Source organism: Lipotes vexillifer, unplaced genomic scaffold (assembly GCF_000442215.2).
Source record: "Lipotes vexillifer unplaced genomic scaffold, Lipotes_vexillifer_v1.1 scaffold610, whole genome shotgun sequence".
Classification (NCBI taxonomy): Eukaryota; Metazoa; Chordata; class Mammalia; order Artiodactyla; family Lipotidae; genus Lipotes; species Lipotes vexillifer.
Window position 1 is genome coordinate 976,335 of NW_006796981.1, and position 19,069 is coordinate 995,403.

Genomic DNA, 19,069 nt, shown 5'->3' on the forward strand with positions numbered 1-19,069 from the left:
ACTTCAATACATAAGGCAAATGCTAACAACCATCAAAGGAGAAATTGACAGTAACACGGTAATAGTAGGGGACTTTAACACACCATTTACACAAATGGACCGATCACAGAAACAGAAAATAAATAAGGAAACACAATCTTTAAATGACACAATAGACTAGATAGATTCAATTGATATTTATAGCCCATTCCACCTGATAGTGGCAGAATACACTTTCTCTCAAGTGTACACAAAACATTCTCCAGGATACATCACACCTTGAATCACAAATCAAGCCTCAAAAAATTTAAGAAAATTGAAATTGTATCAAGCATCTTTTCTGACCACAACACTATGAGATTGGAAATCAATTACAGGAAAAAAACTGTAAAAAACACAAATACATGGAGACTAAACAGTGCACCACTAAATAATCAAGAGATCACTGAAGAAACCAAAGAAGAAATTTTAAAATACATAGAAAAAAATGACAATGAAAACATGATGATCCAAAACCTATGGGATGCAGCAAAAGCACTTCTAAGAGGAAAGGTTATAGCAATTCAATCTCACCTCAAGAAACAAGAAAAATCTCAAATAAAAAATCTAACCCTACACTTAAAACAACTGGAGAAAGAAGAACAAAGAAAACCCAAAGTCAGGAAAGAAATCATAAAGGTCGGAGGGTGGGAGGGAGGGAGACAAAGAGGGAAGAGATATGGGAACATATGTATATGTATAACTGATTCACTCTGTTATAAAGCAGAAACTAACACACCATTGTAAAGCAATTATACCCCAATAAAGATGTTAAAAAAAAAAAAAAGAAATCATAAAGGTCAAAGGAGAAATAAAGGAAATAGAATCAAAGAAAACAACAGCAAAGATCAATAAAACTAATAGCTGGTTCTTTGAGAAGATAAACAAAATTGATAAACCCTTAATCAGACTCATCAAGAATAAAAGGGAGAGGACACAAATCAATAAAATTAGAAATGAAAAAGGACAAATCACAACTGACACTGCAGAAATACAAAGGATCATAAGAGACTACTACAAACAACTATATGCCAACAAAATGGACAACCACAAAGAAATGGACAAATTCTTGGAAAGGTACAATTTTCCAAGACTGAAACAGGAAGAATTAGAAAATATCAACAGACCTATCACAAGTAATGAAATTGAAACTGTAATTAAAATTCTTCCAAAAAATCAAAGTCCAGGACCAGGTGGCTACACGGGCAAATTCTATCAAACATTTAGAGAAGAGCTAAGACTGATCCTTCTCAAACTGTTCCAAAACGCTGTAGAGGGAGGAACACTCCCAAATTCATTCCACAAAGCAACCATCACCCCAATACCCTTCTAGAAAAAGATATCACAATAAAAAGAAAATTGTAGACCAATATCATTGATGAACATTGATGCAAAAATCCTGAACAAAAAAGTAGCAAACAGAATCCAACAACACATGAAAAGGATCATCCACCATGATCAAGTGGGATTTATACCAGGTATGCAAGGATTCTTCAATATATGCAAATCAATCAAAGGGTTACAACCACATTTACAAATTAAGGAATAAAAACCATATGGTCATCTCAATAGATTCAGAAAGAGCTTCTGAGAAAATTGAACACTGATTTATTATAAAAGAACTCTCAGAATATGGGCATAGAGGGAACCTACCTCAACATAGTAAAGACCATATGTGACAAACCCACAGCAAGCATCACACTCAATAGTGAAAAACTGAAAGCATTTCCTCTAAGATCAGGAACAAGACAAGGATGTCCACTCTCACCACTCTTATTCAAAATAGATTTGGAAGTCTTAGCCATGGCAATCAGAGGGAAAAAAAGAAATAAAAGAATACAAATTGGAAAAGAGGAAGTAAAACTGTCACTGTTTACGGATGACATGATACTATACATAGAAAATCCTAAAGATGCCACCAGAAAACTACTAGAACTAATCAATGAATTTGGTAAGGTTGCTGGATACAAAATTAATGCACAGAAATTTCTGGCATTCCTACACACCAACAATGAAAAATCAGAAAGAGAAATTAAGGAAACAATCACATTTCCATCACAACAGAAAAAATAAAATACCTAGGAATAAACCTGCCTAAGGAGGTGAAAGACTTTCATTCAGAAAACTATAAAACACTGATGAAAGTAATCAAAGATGACATAAACAGATGGAGAAATATACCATGTTCTTGGACTGGAAGAATCAATATTGTCAAAATGACTATACTACCCAATGCAATCTACAACCTTCAAATAAATTCTTCACAGAGTTAGAACAAAAATTTTACAATTCATATGGAAACACAAAAGACCCCAAACCGCCAAAGCAATCTTGAGAAAGAAAAACAGAGTGGAGGAATCAGGCTCCCTGACTTCAAACTATACCAGAAACCTACAGTAATCAAGACAGTATGGTACTGGCACAAAAACAGAAATATAGATCAATGGTACAGGATAGAATGCCCAGAGATAAACCCACACACATATGGTCACCTAATTTATGACAAGAGAGGCAAGAATATAATGGAGAAAGGACAGCCTCTTCAATAAGTGGTGCTGGGAAAACTAGACAGCTACATGTAAAACAATGAAATTAGAACACTACTGAACACCATACACAAAAATAAACTCAAAATGGATTAAAGACCTAAAAGTAAGACCAAACACTGTAAAACTCTTAGAGAAAAACATAAGAAAACACTCTTTGACATAAACCACAGCAAGATCCTTTTTGACCCACCTTCTAGAGTAATGGAAATAAAAAATAAAAATAAACAAATGGAGCCTAATGAAACTTAAAAGCTTTTGCACAGCAAAGGAAACCATAAACAAGACAAAAAGATAACCCTCAGAATGGGAGAAAATATTTGCAAATGAAACAATGGACAAAGGATTAATCTCCAAAATATACAAACAGCTCATGGAGCTCAATATCAAAAAAAAAAAAAAAAAAAATCCAATTAAAAAATGGGTTGAAGACCTAAATAGACATTTCACCAAGGAAGACATACAGATGGCCAAGAGGCACATGAAAAGCTGCTCAACATCACTAATTATTAGAGAAATGCAAATCAAAACTACAATGAGGTATCACCTCACGCTGGTCAGAATGGCTATTATCAAAGAATCTAAAAACAATAAATGCTGGAAAGGGTGCAGTGAAAATGGAATCCTCCTGCACTGTTTGTGGGAATGTAAATTGATAGAACCACTATGGAAAACAGTATGGAGGTTCCTTAAAAAACTAAAAATAGAACTCCCATATGACCCAGCAAGCCCACTACTGGACATATACACTGAGAAAGCCATAATTCAGAAAGAGACATGTACCACAATGTTCATTGCAGCACTATTTACAGTAGCCAGGACATGGAACCAACCTAAATATCCAACTACAGATGAATGGATAAAGAAGATGTGGCTCATATATACAATAGAATATTTCTCAGCCATAAAATGAAACGAGGGCTCCCTGGTGGTGCAGTGGTTAAGAATCCACTTGACAATGCAGGGGACGTGGGTTTGAGCCCTGGTCTGGGAAGATCCCACATGCCATGGAGCAACTAAGCCCATGCCCCACAACAAGTGAGCCTGTGCTCTGGAGCCCATGAGCCACAATGACTGAGCCCACCCGCCAGAACTACTGATGCCTGCATGCTTAGACCCAGTGTTCCACAACAGAGAAACCACCACAATGAGAAGCCCACGCACTGCAATGAAGAGTAGCCCCCACTAGCCACAACTAGAGAAAGCCCGCATGCAGCAATGAAGACCCAATGCAGCCAAAATTAATAAATAAAAGAAATGTTTTAAAAGAAGGAAAAGAAACGAAATTGAGTTAATTGTAGTGAGGTAGATGGACCTAGAATCTGTCATACAGTGAAGTAAGTCAGAAAAAGAAAAACAAATACCATATTGTAATGCATATATATGGAATCTAAAAAAAAAAAAAAAAATGGTACTGATGAACTTAGTTGCAGGGCAGGAATAAAGACGTAGACCTAGAGAATAGACTTGAGGACATGGGGTGGGAGGGGGAAGCTGGGATGAAGTGAGAGTAACATTGACATATATACACTACCGAATGTAAAATAGTTAGCTAGTTGGAAGCAGGAGCATAGCACAGGGAGATCAGCTTGGTGATTTGTGATGACCTACGTGGGTGGAATAGGGAGGATGGGAGGGAGGCTCAAGAAGGAGGGGTTATGGGGACATATGTATGCATATGGATGATTCACATTGTGTACAACAGAAATTAATACAGCATTGTGAAGCAATTATACTCCAGTAAAGATCTATTAAAAAATATATATATATATATATATATATGCCCCCAACATAGGAGCACATGAGTATATAAGGTAAATGCTAACAGCCATAAAAGGGGAAATCCACAGTAACACAATAAGAGTGGGGGACCTTAACAGCCCACTTACACCAATGGACAGAACATCCAGATAGAAAATTAATAAGGAAACACAAGCCTCAAATGGCACATGAGACCAGATAGACTTAACTGATATCTAAAAGCAGTGGAATACTTTCTTCTCAAGTGCAGCTGGAACATTCCCCAGAATAGATCACATCTTGGGCCACAAATCATGTCTTGGTAAATTTAAGAAAATTGGAATCATATCAAGCACCTTTTCTGACCACAACACTATGAGATTAGAAATCAATTACAGGAAAAAAATGTAAAAATCACAAACACATTGAGACTAAATAATATGTTACTAAACAACCAATGGATCACTGAAGAAATCAAAAAATACCTAGAAACAAATGACAACAAAAACACGACAATCCAAAACTTATGAGATGCAGCAAAAGCAATTCTAAGAGGGAACTCAGAAAACAAGAAAAATCTCAAGTAAACAACCTAATCTTACACCTAAAGCAACTGGAGAAAGAAGAACAATCAAAACCTAAAGTTAGTAGAAAGAAAGATATCATAAAGATCAGAGCAGAAATAAATGAAATAGAGATGAAGGAAATAATAGCAAAGACCAATGAAACTAAAAGCTCGTTCTTTGAGGAGATTGACAAAATTGATAAAACTTTAGCCAGACTCATTAAGAAAAAAAAAGGAGAGAATTCAAATCAATAAAATTAGAAATGAAAAAGAAGTTACATCTGACACCATAGAAATATGAAGGATCATAAGAGAGTACTGCAACCAACTATATGTCAGTAAAATGGACAACCTCAAAGAAATGGACAAATTCTTAGAAAGGTACAAACTTCCAGGACTGAAACAGGAATAAATAGAAGACATGAACAGACCAATCACAGGTAATGAAATTGAAACTGTGATCTTAAAACTTCCAACAAACAAAAGTCCAGGACCAGATGACTTCACAGGTGAATTCTCTCAAACATTTAGAGAAGAGTTAACACCTATCCTTCTCAAACTTTTCCAAAAAATTGCAGAGGAAGGAACACTCTCAAGATCATTCTATGAGACCATCATCACCCTGATACCAAAACCAGACAAAGATATCACAAAAAAAGAAAATTACAGACCAATATCACTGATGAACATAGATGCAAAAATCCTCAACAAAATACTAACAAATAGAATCCAACAACACATTGAAAAGATCATACACCATGATGAAGTGGTACTTATCCCAGGGATGCAAGGATTCTTGAATATACACAAATCAATGTGTGATACACCACATTAACAAATTAAACAATAAAAACTATATGATCATCTCAATAGATGCAGAAAAAGCTTTTGACAAAATTCAACACACATTTAGGGTTTACTATAAAAACTCTCCAAAAGTGAGCATAGAGGGAACATACCTCAACACAATAAAGGCCATATATGACAAACCCACAGAAAACATCATTCTCAATGATGAAAAACTGAAAGGATTTCCCCTGAGATTGGGAACAAGACAAGGATGTCCACTCTTTCTACTTTTATTCAACATAATTTTGAAAGTCATAGCCATGGCAATCAGAGAAGAAAAATAAATAAAAGGAATCCAAATTGGAAAAGAAGTAAAAATGTCACTGTTTGCAGATGACATGATACTATACAGTAAGTCCCCTACATAGGAACCTTCAAGTTGTGAACTTTCAAAGACGTAAATGTGCGTTTGCATGTCCAATCACATAAATTAGTGCATGTGTCTGGCACCATCTATGGTGAGATAAAAAGAGCTACTACCCAGACACCACTGGATCGTTTTTTCAGAGGGTAGATAGAATTCAATCCAGCAAGGAACCGGAACCTGTGCCATCAATGTCAGGCATAAGTGAAATTGCAGCTTACCCTCCATCTTCTATTGCTGACAATCCTTCAGCTCTACCATCTCCCACCTCCTCTCCCTCCTCCAGGTAGTAACCCTTCTTTCCTGTTCACTTGATGCCGGCCCCATATGCCAGCTGTTGTACTGTACTACTGTACTTTTCAAGGTACTGTCCTGTAAGATTAAATTTTTTTCTTTATTTTTTGTGTTTGTTTTTATGTATTACTTGTGTGAAAAAGTATTATAAACTTACTACAGTACAGTACTATATAGCCAACTGTGTTAGTTCGGTACCTAGGCTAACTTTATTGGACTTATGAACAAATTGGACTTATGAATGCACTCTTGGAACAGAACTCATTCGTATGTAGGGGACTTACTGTACACAGGGAATTCTAAAGATGCTACTAGAAAACCACTGAAGTGCATCAATGAATTTGGTAAATTTGCAGGATACAAAATTAATGCACAGAAATCTCTTGCATTCCTATACACTAAACATGAAAGGTCAGAAAGTGAAATTAAGGAAACAATTCCATTTACCATCACACCAAAAAGATAAAATACCTAGGAATAAACCGACCTGAGGAAGCAAAAGACCTGTACTCAGAAAACTATAAGATACTGATGAAAGAAATCCAAGACGACACAAACAGATGGGGAGATATACCATGTTCTTGGATTGGAAGAATCAATATTGTCAAAATGAAAATACTACCCAAAGTAATCTACAGATTCAATGCAATCCCTATCAAATCACCAATAGCATTTTTCATAGAATCAGAACAAAACTTTTTGTGATTTGTATGGAAACACAGAAGACCCTGAATAGCCAAGGCAATCTTGAGAAAGAAACACAGCTGGAGGAATCAGGCTCCCTGACTTCAGACTATACTACAGGGCTACATTAATCAGAAAAGTATGGTACTGGCACAAAAACAGAAATATAGATAAATGGAACAGGATAGAAAATCCAGAGATAAACCCGTGCACATATGGTCACCTATTCTATGACAAAGCAGCCAAGAAAATACACTGGAGAAAAGAATATCTTCAATAAGTGGTGCTGGGAAACTGAACAGTTACATGTAGAAGAATTAAATTAGAACATTTTCTAACACTATACACAAAAGTAAAGTCAAAGTGGATTAAAGTGGGCTTCCCTGGGGGCGCAGTGGTTGAGAGTCCGCCTGCCGATGCAGGGGACACAGGTTCGTGCCCTGGTTCGGGAAGATCCCACATGCCGTGGAGCGGCTAGGCCCGTGAGCCATGGCCACTGAGCCTGCGTGTCCGGAGCCTGTGTTCCGCAACGGGAGAGGCCACAACAGTGAGAGGCCTGCATACCACAAAAAAAAAAAAAAAAAAAAAGGATTAAAGACCTAAATGTAAGACTGAACACTATAAAACTCTTAGAGGAAAACATAGGCAGAACATTCTCCGATGTAAATTGCAGGAAGATCTTTTCTGATCCACCTCTGATTCACCTCTGATCCACCTCCTAGAGAAATGAAAATAAAAACAAAAATAAACAAATGGGACCTAATTAAACTTGAAAGCTTTTGCACAGCAAAGGAAACCATGAACAAGATGAAAAGAAAACCCACAGAATGCGAGAAAATATTTGCAAACTAAGCGACCAACAAGAGATTAATCTTCAAAAAATACAAACAGCTCATGCAGCTCAATATCAAAAAAACAAAACTTCTCCCCAATTAAAAAATGGGCAGAAGATCTAAACAGAGATTTCTCCAACATATAGATGGCTATCATATTAGATAACTAATATGCTAACAGTTACCATATTAGATGACTAATAAGAACCTACTGGGAACCCTATTCAATACTCTGTAATGACCTATATGGGAATAGAATCTAAAAAAGGTGGATATATGTGTATATATAACTTAATCACTTTGCTGTACAGCAGAAGCTAACACAACATTGTAAATCAACTATACTCCAATAAAAAAATTAATTAAAGTAAAAGAGATCAATTCTCCAGAAGACTTAACAATCCTAAATGTGTATGCACATAACAGTAGAGCATTAAAATATATGAGACAAAAACTGATACTGCAAGGAGAAATAGACAAATCCAATAATATAGTTGGACACTTCAACACATTTTAGTTAATAATTGATATTTCAAGCAGGCTGAAAATCAGTAAGACTACAGACGACCTGAATAGCACTATCAATCAACTTGAACTGATTGACATTTATAGAATATTCCATGAAACAACAGCAAAATACACATTCTTTTCAAGCTCACATGGAACATTATGGGCAATTAACAAATTCAAAATAATAGAAGTCATACAAAATATGTTCTCATACCACAATGGAATTAAACTAGAAATTAACACAGAAAGATAGCCAGAAATTAAACAACACACTTCTAAGTAAATCATGAGTCAAAAAAGTCATCTCAAGAGAAAATTTTAAAATATTATTAACTAAATGAAAATTAACCTACTTATAAAAATTTGTAGGATGCAGCTAAAGCAAAACTTAGGAGTTTTGTAGCATTAAATATATATTTTAGAAAAGTCAAAAGTTCTAATACCAATAACCTCAGCTTTCACCTTAGCGAACTAGAGAAAGAAAAGTAAATTAAAACCACAGCAAGCAAAAGCAAAGAAATAATTTTAAAATTAGAGCAAAAATCAACAAAATGAAAACAGAAAAACAAAAGAGAAATTCAACAAAATTAAAAGCTAGTTACCAGTATCAGAAATGAAAGAAGGGGCATCTTTATAGACCCCACGGTCCTTAAAAAGCTAATAAGGAATACTACAAAGAACTCTACGCTCACAAATTTGATAACTTAGATTAAATAGACCAATTCCTTGAAAACTTAACATGCCCATGAATCTTCTAAGCATCTTGTTTACATACAGATGATGATTCAGGAGATCTAGTATGAGGCCTCAGATTCTGCATCTCTAAGGCATTTCCAAGTGATGCAGATGCTGCTGGTCCAGGAATCACCCTTTGAATAGCAATGAATTAGAAGACCAAATAGAATGTTTTGCTTGATTTCACAATGCCCAAAAGTGATGTGAATACTGCCAAATTCCAGGTGTTCTGGAGATTTTTTAATTGATTGCCTATTCATGGTCAGGTCTTTCAAGGTTTTTTCCTTTGTTTTTGTTGGCTTTCTTTTTGGGTTTTTAGAACCTCACCAACAATAATGCCTGACAGACATATAAGACTGAAGGCAGTCTTACTTTTCATAAAAGTCATACAGTCCTTCAAGATTGGGAGAAAGGGAAGGTTGAAAAATTTATAGGCCTTCAGAGACTACTTCAGTCTTTAGATTGTTTTTTTCCCCAACCTCAATGACCAAAATAAAATTATAATGCCACGGCTATGTCTAAATTATCTGGGTTAAGCTAAGTTCTACTATATAATAAACAGGTTATTGCCTTTTAAGGAAAAGAAATGCAATATTGAAGAACACAAACCCCTTAATGGGGTTCAGTCACGTATCCTGTCCAGATGGTCCCAACAACACATGCTTTCTCAAGACTGTGCCCTTGAAACATCTCCCACTGTGGGAACAGTGGGCAGAATGTACATTCCAGGGACAGGGAGAGGGTAAAGAGTCTCCAATTGCCTGGGTCCAGTTCAGAGGTCACATCCTCTTGGTTACCTCCTCCAACACTCCAACCCTCATGACTAGCCCTGTCTTACATGCCCCCGCCTCTTCCACAATGTGCCCTGAGAGCATAGCAAGGTGTTCCAATAGCATGGAGGTGGCTTGTTTGGCAGCTATCTGGCTGCACTGAATGTGGGTACCACAGCAACAATATAAGCACATGCAAGAGAAAACATAGATTAAGATGAATCCCAAGATAAGTAACAATTTTTCCACATAAAGCCCCATGATCCAAATCACTGATTTGTAAGTCCCTTAGGCCAAGGGTCAGATCACTCAGGTCATTCACTTGTGTCCTCGTGTGATTTAGTAAAGATGATACATTAGCAGACTCATAACATTCTTTCTGGATAATGGCAAGGTGCCTCCTTGCGAGGCAATAAAAATGTCCAAGTACATTCTGTTTTGGAGGACAGCTTTTCTCATTAGAGACAGTTTAGTGTTCAGTAAAGACAGGCTTTGCCAACTACCATTTAAGGCTTGTTGGGTGAATTTAGTAAAGGCTTCTATGTGTGCTATAATGTTCTCCAAGCCAACAGAAGGGGCAAAGGCAGTGGCCAAATGATCGTGCCAGTGGAAAATAGAATGTGCCCATCTGGCCTCAGGGAGAGGGAAGTTTGCAAGTTTGGTACTGTGGGGCACATTCTCCCTGCACCCAGGGAAAACCCAGAGTTAAGTAGCCCAACCACCCAAGTTAAAGTCACAGCCAAATATTTGTGTCATACAACCATTCAGTCCCATTCAGGGCTAGTAATAAATTATTATTTTAGACCTGGACAGCATGATCAGTCAGTGCCAAACCAGTCATGACAGAATGACTGCACAGTTCCAGTGATATTCATCCCATATTCCTTGTACAGTTTGGTTGGTCCTGTTTGGAGTAATTTTTTCTGTTCCCAGCTTAGGGGTGCCTGGGTACTCAAGTGTCCATAACCTAGGGTGAACTACATGAACCCATCCCAAATCTGAGTGTAGCAACCCTGGCTTTCATGGTGGTATTTTTAGGACCCTTCCAATCAGCAGTTTGGTGGACTCTCTGTATAGTTTGATAGACAGAAAAAGAGTACACATGCCCAGAGTTATTGATCATGTGTACCACAGGCCAGGGTTCTGGATCAGTATGGCTGATAACAGATGAATTAAAAGTACTAGTCCTAGCTTGTTCTTCCTTAATGTACTGTGTTAGGGCCTTCCAGTCCCCTCCCTGGGGTGATGACACCCTCCATGGCAATCCTGAAGAGCTAGAGAGGGGCAGCTACCTACATATCTAACAGTTGGATTGATTCCTTTGCCGGGCATACAAGTGAGCCCACCATAGAAAGGCATTTCCATCAGGTGCCTATCCAGACACCACAGGAACATAAGAAGTCTAAGGTCAAAAAAACAGACATTTAGTAGAAAACTGTATGGGAATGTCTTCCTTTTCTATAAGAACTACACTTGTGGCCTGACCCTTGGATGTTAATGTAGCTGCAGCTTTAGGAACTTGACATGGTTGTGCAAACCATACATGTTGACTGGAGGAATCAGTGCTGTCAGATGTGAGGAGGTGGACCGGGGGGCAGGATAAGGCAGAACAGGACCCCTATCCTCTCTTCTCTTTCATTGGTGTGTGTTCCATTCCAGGTATAGTGTGTTTCTAAAGGTCCAGCTTACAGCAGGACGACAGGATCCCAGTGGAGGCTGACTAGTTCCCCTTCACCCAGGAGTGTGAAGTAACTCTCCCATCCCTGTGGGTATGTCCCATTGCAAATTCCAGTAGATACGCCTTTCCGAGGTGTGATGGGGCTTGGTGTTCTCAGCAGCACGTTGATCCACAATAAGAGTCAGGGCAATGGCCATCTCCAGAGACTTCCATACCTTTAAGGCATTGGCTATCGCAGCAGGGGTCCCCAGTCTGACACATGAAGCAACAGGCCCTACTGGCTGATCCTTCAAATGTATTAAAGCCTAGGACAATACTTTAGTCTACCCAGCAAAGGTGTTTTACTTGTTAGTAATTTAATCTGTTGCTTTAATATTTCATTCTTCCTTTTTACCAATGCTGCTGCAGGGGAGATGGAACTTCCACTCAATGTCGTGTTCTTTTGCCCATTCTTGTACATCATGACTTTTGAAATGTGCTGTCCACTCACTGTCTAGTCAATGAAGGTATCTGTCCATGGTACTCTGCTTCTCTAATCCCCTAATGGTGGCAGCCTGGTTTGAGTAGCAACAGAGGAAAGGCCAGATGCAGTGACCACACAAACCAAGGCATGTTTAAAACCCTCACTTGGAGGGAGTGGCCAATATAATCAATTTGCGATCCCTCACTTTTTGGGGACTCTGGTGAATGGCCACAGACTCCTTTTGCAGTTTGTTGTCTTGGGAGTTGTTTAGAACACACAGGACGTGCTGTTACTGAATTAAACAAGTCATTATATTTTGAGGGCAATACAGCACACTTGACAATATGCCACCCAGGCGCTGCAGTGACTGCTCTTTCTATGCACCCAGTCTGCTGTATCTACTAAGGGTCAGTTGCTAGAGCTTGTACCCAAGCTTCCTAACTGCCAGGGAATGTCAGTGCTTTATGAGGTGGGACTTTGGAACACAGGGCTGCCTCAGGCTCTTGCAGATGAACCCAGATGTCCTTCCATATATCCTGACTCCACATGGCTTATTCATGGTCATTCACCCCTCAGCTTCCTCTTGTTCAAGCTATAGGATTAATTCCTTTAGAACATCCCAACTGTAAATGTAAAGAGTTAACAGCCGGGGCTCATGAGTGATCACCATCCAAAGTGCTCCAAGTTCAGCCCACTGGCTGCTGTGGTTCATTCCTTTTTCCATCCAGATGGTGTCAGTGTTGGGCTGAACAGTGACTGCAGTCCACAAGGGCTGATTACCCTGACTAGTTTCATCTGTATACCAGGCATGCGAAGAAATTTCCCCCATTCCCTTTCTACAGGTTGCAGGGGCTGCCACAGAAATAGGAGGATCCACATACCCTACAAGGCCTAGTAGCACCCACATACCTAGAGACAGTGGGCAGGCAGAAGGGTGCTCCTCTGATGTAAAAAGGCTGCCACTTACAGTGGGAGGTTGAGCCATGGCAGAGGTGGGTCGATGGAAAATGTTCTCAGCCTACCCCTTGATAGGAAGGGATGTTCTCACCTTCATGAGAGGCTCTGCCTGGAGGAGTGCTGTGTACACTGCCAGGAGCTGTTACTCTATTGGGTATATGAGGTTTCTGCCCCCTTCCAGAGATGAGACCAAAATCCTAGGATGACTCTCTCCTGTTGCCACAGTGCCCAGCCCATACCTTGCAGAGCCACATAAACACCAAATTCAAAGGGCAGCCCTACTTGGGAGACGCCCAGAGCTTTCATCTTCTTCACTAGTATTCTTCCTTCTTAAAGGCGGCTTGCTGCGCTGATCCCCAGTCCCACACATGCCCTTTCTTTACCAAGTGGCATAAGGGATGGAGCACTGTGCCTGGTGGGGAATAAACATCCTCCAAACCCCAAATCCCTACAGAGGTTTGAGCCTCTTTTGTGTTCTTAGGGGTTGGACAGGCTTGTACATTATCAATCACAGCTTCTGGGACAATGTGAAGCTTACCCAACCACATGACTCCCAAAACTTTATAGCGGTGCCTGGGCCTTGAATTTTCTGTGGGTTCATCACCCATCCTTTCCCTCACAGCTGTTCCAGTAAAGTCTGCAGTGTCCTGCAGCAGAGGCAAGTCTTCAAAGGTTAACATAGTATCATTGATGTAGTGGACCCATTTTCCTGATGTGGGGAAGGAGAACACGGACAAGTCTAGGGTTCCCATCCCATGACATGCGGCAGCCTTGGGGAAGCACTTGAAAGGTGCATTTTTGTCCCTCCCATGTGAAGGTAAAATGATCTTGTGACTTAGTGGCCCAAGGTGAACTAAAAAAGGCAACACAGCATTGTACCTTCCTAGGGCCATGACAAGGTTTCTAAGATGAGGTCAGTTGGGCACAACTGCACAGATGGGGCCCCACCTTATTCAATTCTCGGTGACCCATGGCCAGTCACCATGAGCCATCTGACATTTTTACTGACTATACCAGCTGTTGAAAGCACCATGGGCAGGGCACTGTGTTGACGGTGCCGAGGGGATGAGGAAACCTCTGCAGTTGAACATGTATTAGAGCACAATAGGCTCCACTATCAACTAGAGCCACCACCATTTGTTTATTTCTAGGGGACCAGTGAATAGTGAACACCACATGAGACCTCTGATTGCCTCCAACTGCTCTCACCTGGAGGTGATCTTGGCCTGCATCCTATACCTGGGGCATGGGAGACACCCACTCCAAACAGGACTGTGTCCCTGAAGCCTCTGCGGGAGCAGGTAGGGCATGAGGGAAGAAAAGGGCAGGTGGGACAGGTCTGAGCTGTCCTTCAGGTTTTAAGGCTTTGCACAGGCCTACCAACCCAGAGTTGGGTTGGCGGTCTATCTTCTCAGGTGGGGTCCTCGCAGCAAGGAGATCAAACCACATTTGCCTCCAAGTTAATTTTACAGGACACTTTAGGGCAAGTTGGGATAGGCTTTTTGGCTTTTAGAGCTCCCTCTCTGTCTTGGGTCTTTCTGCAGCCCATACCCGTCCCCAGGATTTGTCAGTTTCCCCCATATCAGCAATGCATTGCCCAAAGTCATAAATGTCTTGTCCCACTACTGGGCTCAGCATGGGTATGAGTGTCCTATACCAGGTGCTGGGGGCAGGCTGGACTATCTTGGCCCTCATCCTTGTAATGAATGTGGCCTGATCAAGGTCTTCAAAAACAGGAGCATAAGTGACTCATCTCATTCCCAACTCCCTAAGAATTTGTCATATCTCCTCTATTTCCAGGATTCCATGTGCTTCATTGGGCCAATCCTCCCTGCAGGCTAGAATAATCCAATCAACAAGCGAGTGAGTACTTTGAACGTTCCAAGTACAATGCAGGAGCTGCTGGAGGGCAGGGTGTGTGGTGATGTTGCTCATTTCCTCTGCCTTCTGCTGCTCAGATAAATGTCATCGCCTCCTGTATCCCATAGCTGCACTAACCATGCCTGGATACTTTACCTGGCCTTTTGCTGAAACATGGCAGCTATAACAATAAGCTCAAAAGGAGTATATTGTCTCATCATGAACTGGGGGCTGCTCTGCTGGCTGGGGTTTTTGTTGCTGTGCTTTTGTCTTCCTTTGTATTGGGGGTCAACACCATGGGGTGATTTCACTGTCAATCACTACAATGTCCTCCTCTTCACTTCCTCACTTTCCCAGGGATTCTGCCTCTTAGAGTCCCAATCAGGCTTTGCCAAAGTGTTTGGACCTTAATCTGTGGCAGCTTGCACCCTCCTAATGTTGCAGGAAAAAGTGGGTGCAAGAGGAGGGTCACATCCCAGGACTTGAGTGAGTCCCTGGGATGGGCTGCCAAATGCCGGTCCTTGGCTTAGCACAGGAAAGAATTCAAGAGCAAGCTGTAGGAAAGTGAAAGCAGGTTTACTGAGAGAGATACACACTCCATAGACAGAATGTGGTCTGTCTCAGAGAGTGAGAGTGGCCCTGGGAGACACACACTCCACAGACACAGTGTGGGCCATCTCAGAAGACAAAAGGCCCTGAAATATGGGTGATTAGTTTTTATGGGCAGAGCAATTTCATAGGCTAACGAGTGGGAGGATTATTCCAACTATTTCGAGGAAGGGGCAGGGATTTCCAGGAACTGGGTCACCACCCACTTTTTGGCCTTTTATGTATGGCCTCTGAACTGTCATCGTGCTTGTGGGTGTGTCACTTAGATGTTAATGTATTACAATGAGCATATAATGAGGCTCAATTTCCACTGGAAATCGAACTTTCCACCAACTTGGGCCTAGTTGGTTCTAACCAGTTTATGTCGTTTCCTCAACAGCGATGTCATTCTTTTAAAGGTTGTGCCCTGCCCCCTCCCTGTCCCACTAGCTTTGCAAAATTACATGCCAAGTTCTTCAATTTCTCATCCTGCTCTCCCACCTGGTCTGCCAGCCCTGAAGCTAGCAGAGCAGTGGATATGGCACAACCTTCTCTAACCTCAGTTCTTCTTCCAACTTTCTAATCAAGCCTTAGCCTCTTGTTGGACATTGGAGACCACCAACCTACCCACAGCAGAGACAGACATTCATCTCTTTTCTTCACTGCAGTGCACTCAGCATGGTTCCTCAAACAAATGCATTAGACCAGCCAGTGTTTTAGGGGCATCCCTGTACTCACATGGTCCACAAGCATCTAATATATGAGCCATCCCTCCCCACATAGAGGTCATGATTTCCCCCAGATGCCTCTTTCCCAAGGCCCATTTCTTGGGTTTCCTGCCTGGCTCATTAATTGTTAGTTCTCAACCTTGGGAGTTCCTTGGGTGAAATTTGAAACTGGGTGAAATCTGAAACTGATCCCTGTACATGAAGGGCGAGGAGAGACCAAAGAGAGAGCCAGAGTATATGCCAGGTTTAAAAAGCAAGGGTACTTACATACAAGGCTTGTCTTGGGCAGCCTCAAGAGGAGTAGATCTCCACACCCACTGTAAGAATCTTAAAGTTTATACAGAGGCCTTAATTTGTTTCAGTTGGTCCCAACAACACATGGTCTCTTAAGGCCATGTCCTTGAAACCAGCTCCCAGTGTGGGAACAGTGGGCAGGATGTACATTCCTAGGATAGGAGAGGGGTGACGAGCCTCCAATTGCCTGGGTCCAGCTCACAGGTCAACCAGCGGTCATGTCCTCTCCATGACCTCCTCCAGCACCTAGTACATGGGAGGCATGAAACAGGCTCGCCGAACATTGACTGTTGAATGAAGGTCACTGAAAGGAACATCTAAAATCATGCCAGTTAATGGAGATTTCCAGCGATAACACATCAGAGAAGCCATTATAGACTTTACTAGTTCTTTAAGAATTTTTTTCTACGAATTAGAAACTGCCCATATGATTTGTCCAAATGTGAACTTTGACTGCCTCTCTGAAATGCCATCAGCACTTCCCCATCTCAGGAAATGACACCACTTGTTCTTCAAGCTAGAAAGCTGAAGATTCCTTTTAACTGATTCTTTCTGTCTCTTTCTCATACTAGCATCCATTCCATAATGGAGTCTGGCCAAGGCTATCTCCAAAAGACATCTTGCATTCATTCTCTTCATCTCCATCCTTAACTCCACTGCCATTCCGGTGGTCTAGGCCTCCACCATCACTTGTTTGAATGCCTACGATGGTCTCCTAAGTGATATTCCCATTATCCTATCAAATATCTTCAGAGGGATATCTTCAGAGCACCTTCTTCAGCATGTTATTCCATAGTTATTTGTTGCTCTGTTTATATATGCTTCCCCTTCCAGACATGGACCTCCATAAGGACCAGAACTTTGCTTTTTTTCTTCAATCACCATTCTACAGTGCCTAGCAAGTAAAAGGCAATAAACAGTCATCTAAAATGAAAAATGTCCTTGGAAATCATCTAACCTAGTGACTCTTAGCTTTTGGGAAGTCATGGATTGCTTAGAGAAATCAATGAAAGCTATGGATATTCTCCCAGAAAAAAACAGGTGTATATAAAATGTACAATATTTTAGCTACAATTTACAATTTTAGCTATTATGATATTCCCACCTAATGCTCCATTATGGTCCAGGTTAAAAAAAAAGAAAAACTCTAAATAACCTCTTAACTTTTTCAGAATTGAGGTTAAATTAATTTTCCAAGGCCACACAGTAGGTAGTTGGTGGAGCTGAGATAAGTATGTTCAATAAAACTCCAAGTGATTAAACCAGCACTCACATTTCCCAACCAAACGGTAAAGGAAACCATTTAGCTAAGAAACCCTGACTATAATACTCAAGAGCTGAAAACGTATATAAAAAGCTACTTACCAATGTATTTCTTAGTAACTAAATTTGTGAAATACAATCACAACAATAAGATCCCTCTTTTATCATTTGTGCCCTAGAAGTTCCATGACCAGCTAGATGTCCAAAATCCTAGGAACTGGAAAAGCCTTTTGAGATCTGGCAGGTCTTTTACAGATGAAGATAAAAACGTCCATGGGGCAGTCAGACTGAGACTAGGGAAGAGCATTCCAGGCGGAGGGAACAGCCAAGGCAAGACCCACAATCAAGGGCAAAGTTAGTGTGCTCAAGGAAAAGCAAGGACACTAGGTTGGCTGGATCAGAGCAAACTTGTGGGAGGGTAGCAGGAGATAAGCTCTGGTAGGTGATCAGGGTATTTGGCTTCTTAGCAGCCAGTGAAATCTGGAGAGGTGAGGACAGTGTAGGTGGTGGGTAAAGTTGTGAGTATGTAAGTCTACTATGGATGGGATCTCAACTCAAGGGAGGAGAAATGAAGACAGAGTCTTTCTTGTTTTCTACAGTGGCACAGTTCTAGTTTTTATTGGATTCTTCTTACTCTTCCTTCCCTCATCAAATCCACTTTCTCTGTTGACTTTCCTCAGATCAATTTGGGAGAAGAGGAGAAATTATCACAGGTGGCCAAAGGTGGTATTGGGACTGGGCTCAGGTAGATCCTTAACACAGTGGGTGGGGAAGGAGTGGAGAAGGGGACAAGGCAGTGAATACTGTCATGCCCCACACACACAAAAAAGAATCAACACACATAGGGTTTACGTCATAATCCAGCCCCATGCCTCCCATCATTATACCACCATGTAGACCTTCTAAAGAAAAAATCATCCAAACCAGTTCATTTTTTAAATAACACAGATAATGTGGTAGGCAGAATAATGGCCCCCAAAGATGTCCACATCCTAATCCCCAAGACCTATGAATACTTTATCTTAAACTGCAAAGGGACTTTGCAAATGTGATTAGTTAAGGACCTTGAAATGGAGAGATTATCCTGGATTATCTGAGTGGGCTTAATGTAATTACAAGGGTCCGAATGGAAGGGAGGCTAGTGGGTTCAAGTCACAGAAGGAGACATAATGATGGAAATAATAAGGGGTCACAAGACAAGGAATGTGGGCAACCCCTACGAAGTGGAATAAAAGAGGAAGTGGATTCTCCCTTAGAGCCTCCAGTTGAAACACAGTCCTGCCAGTGTCCCATGAGACCCACTTCAGACTTCTAACTTCCATAACTTTCA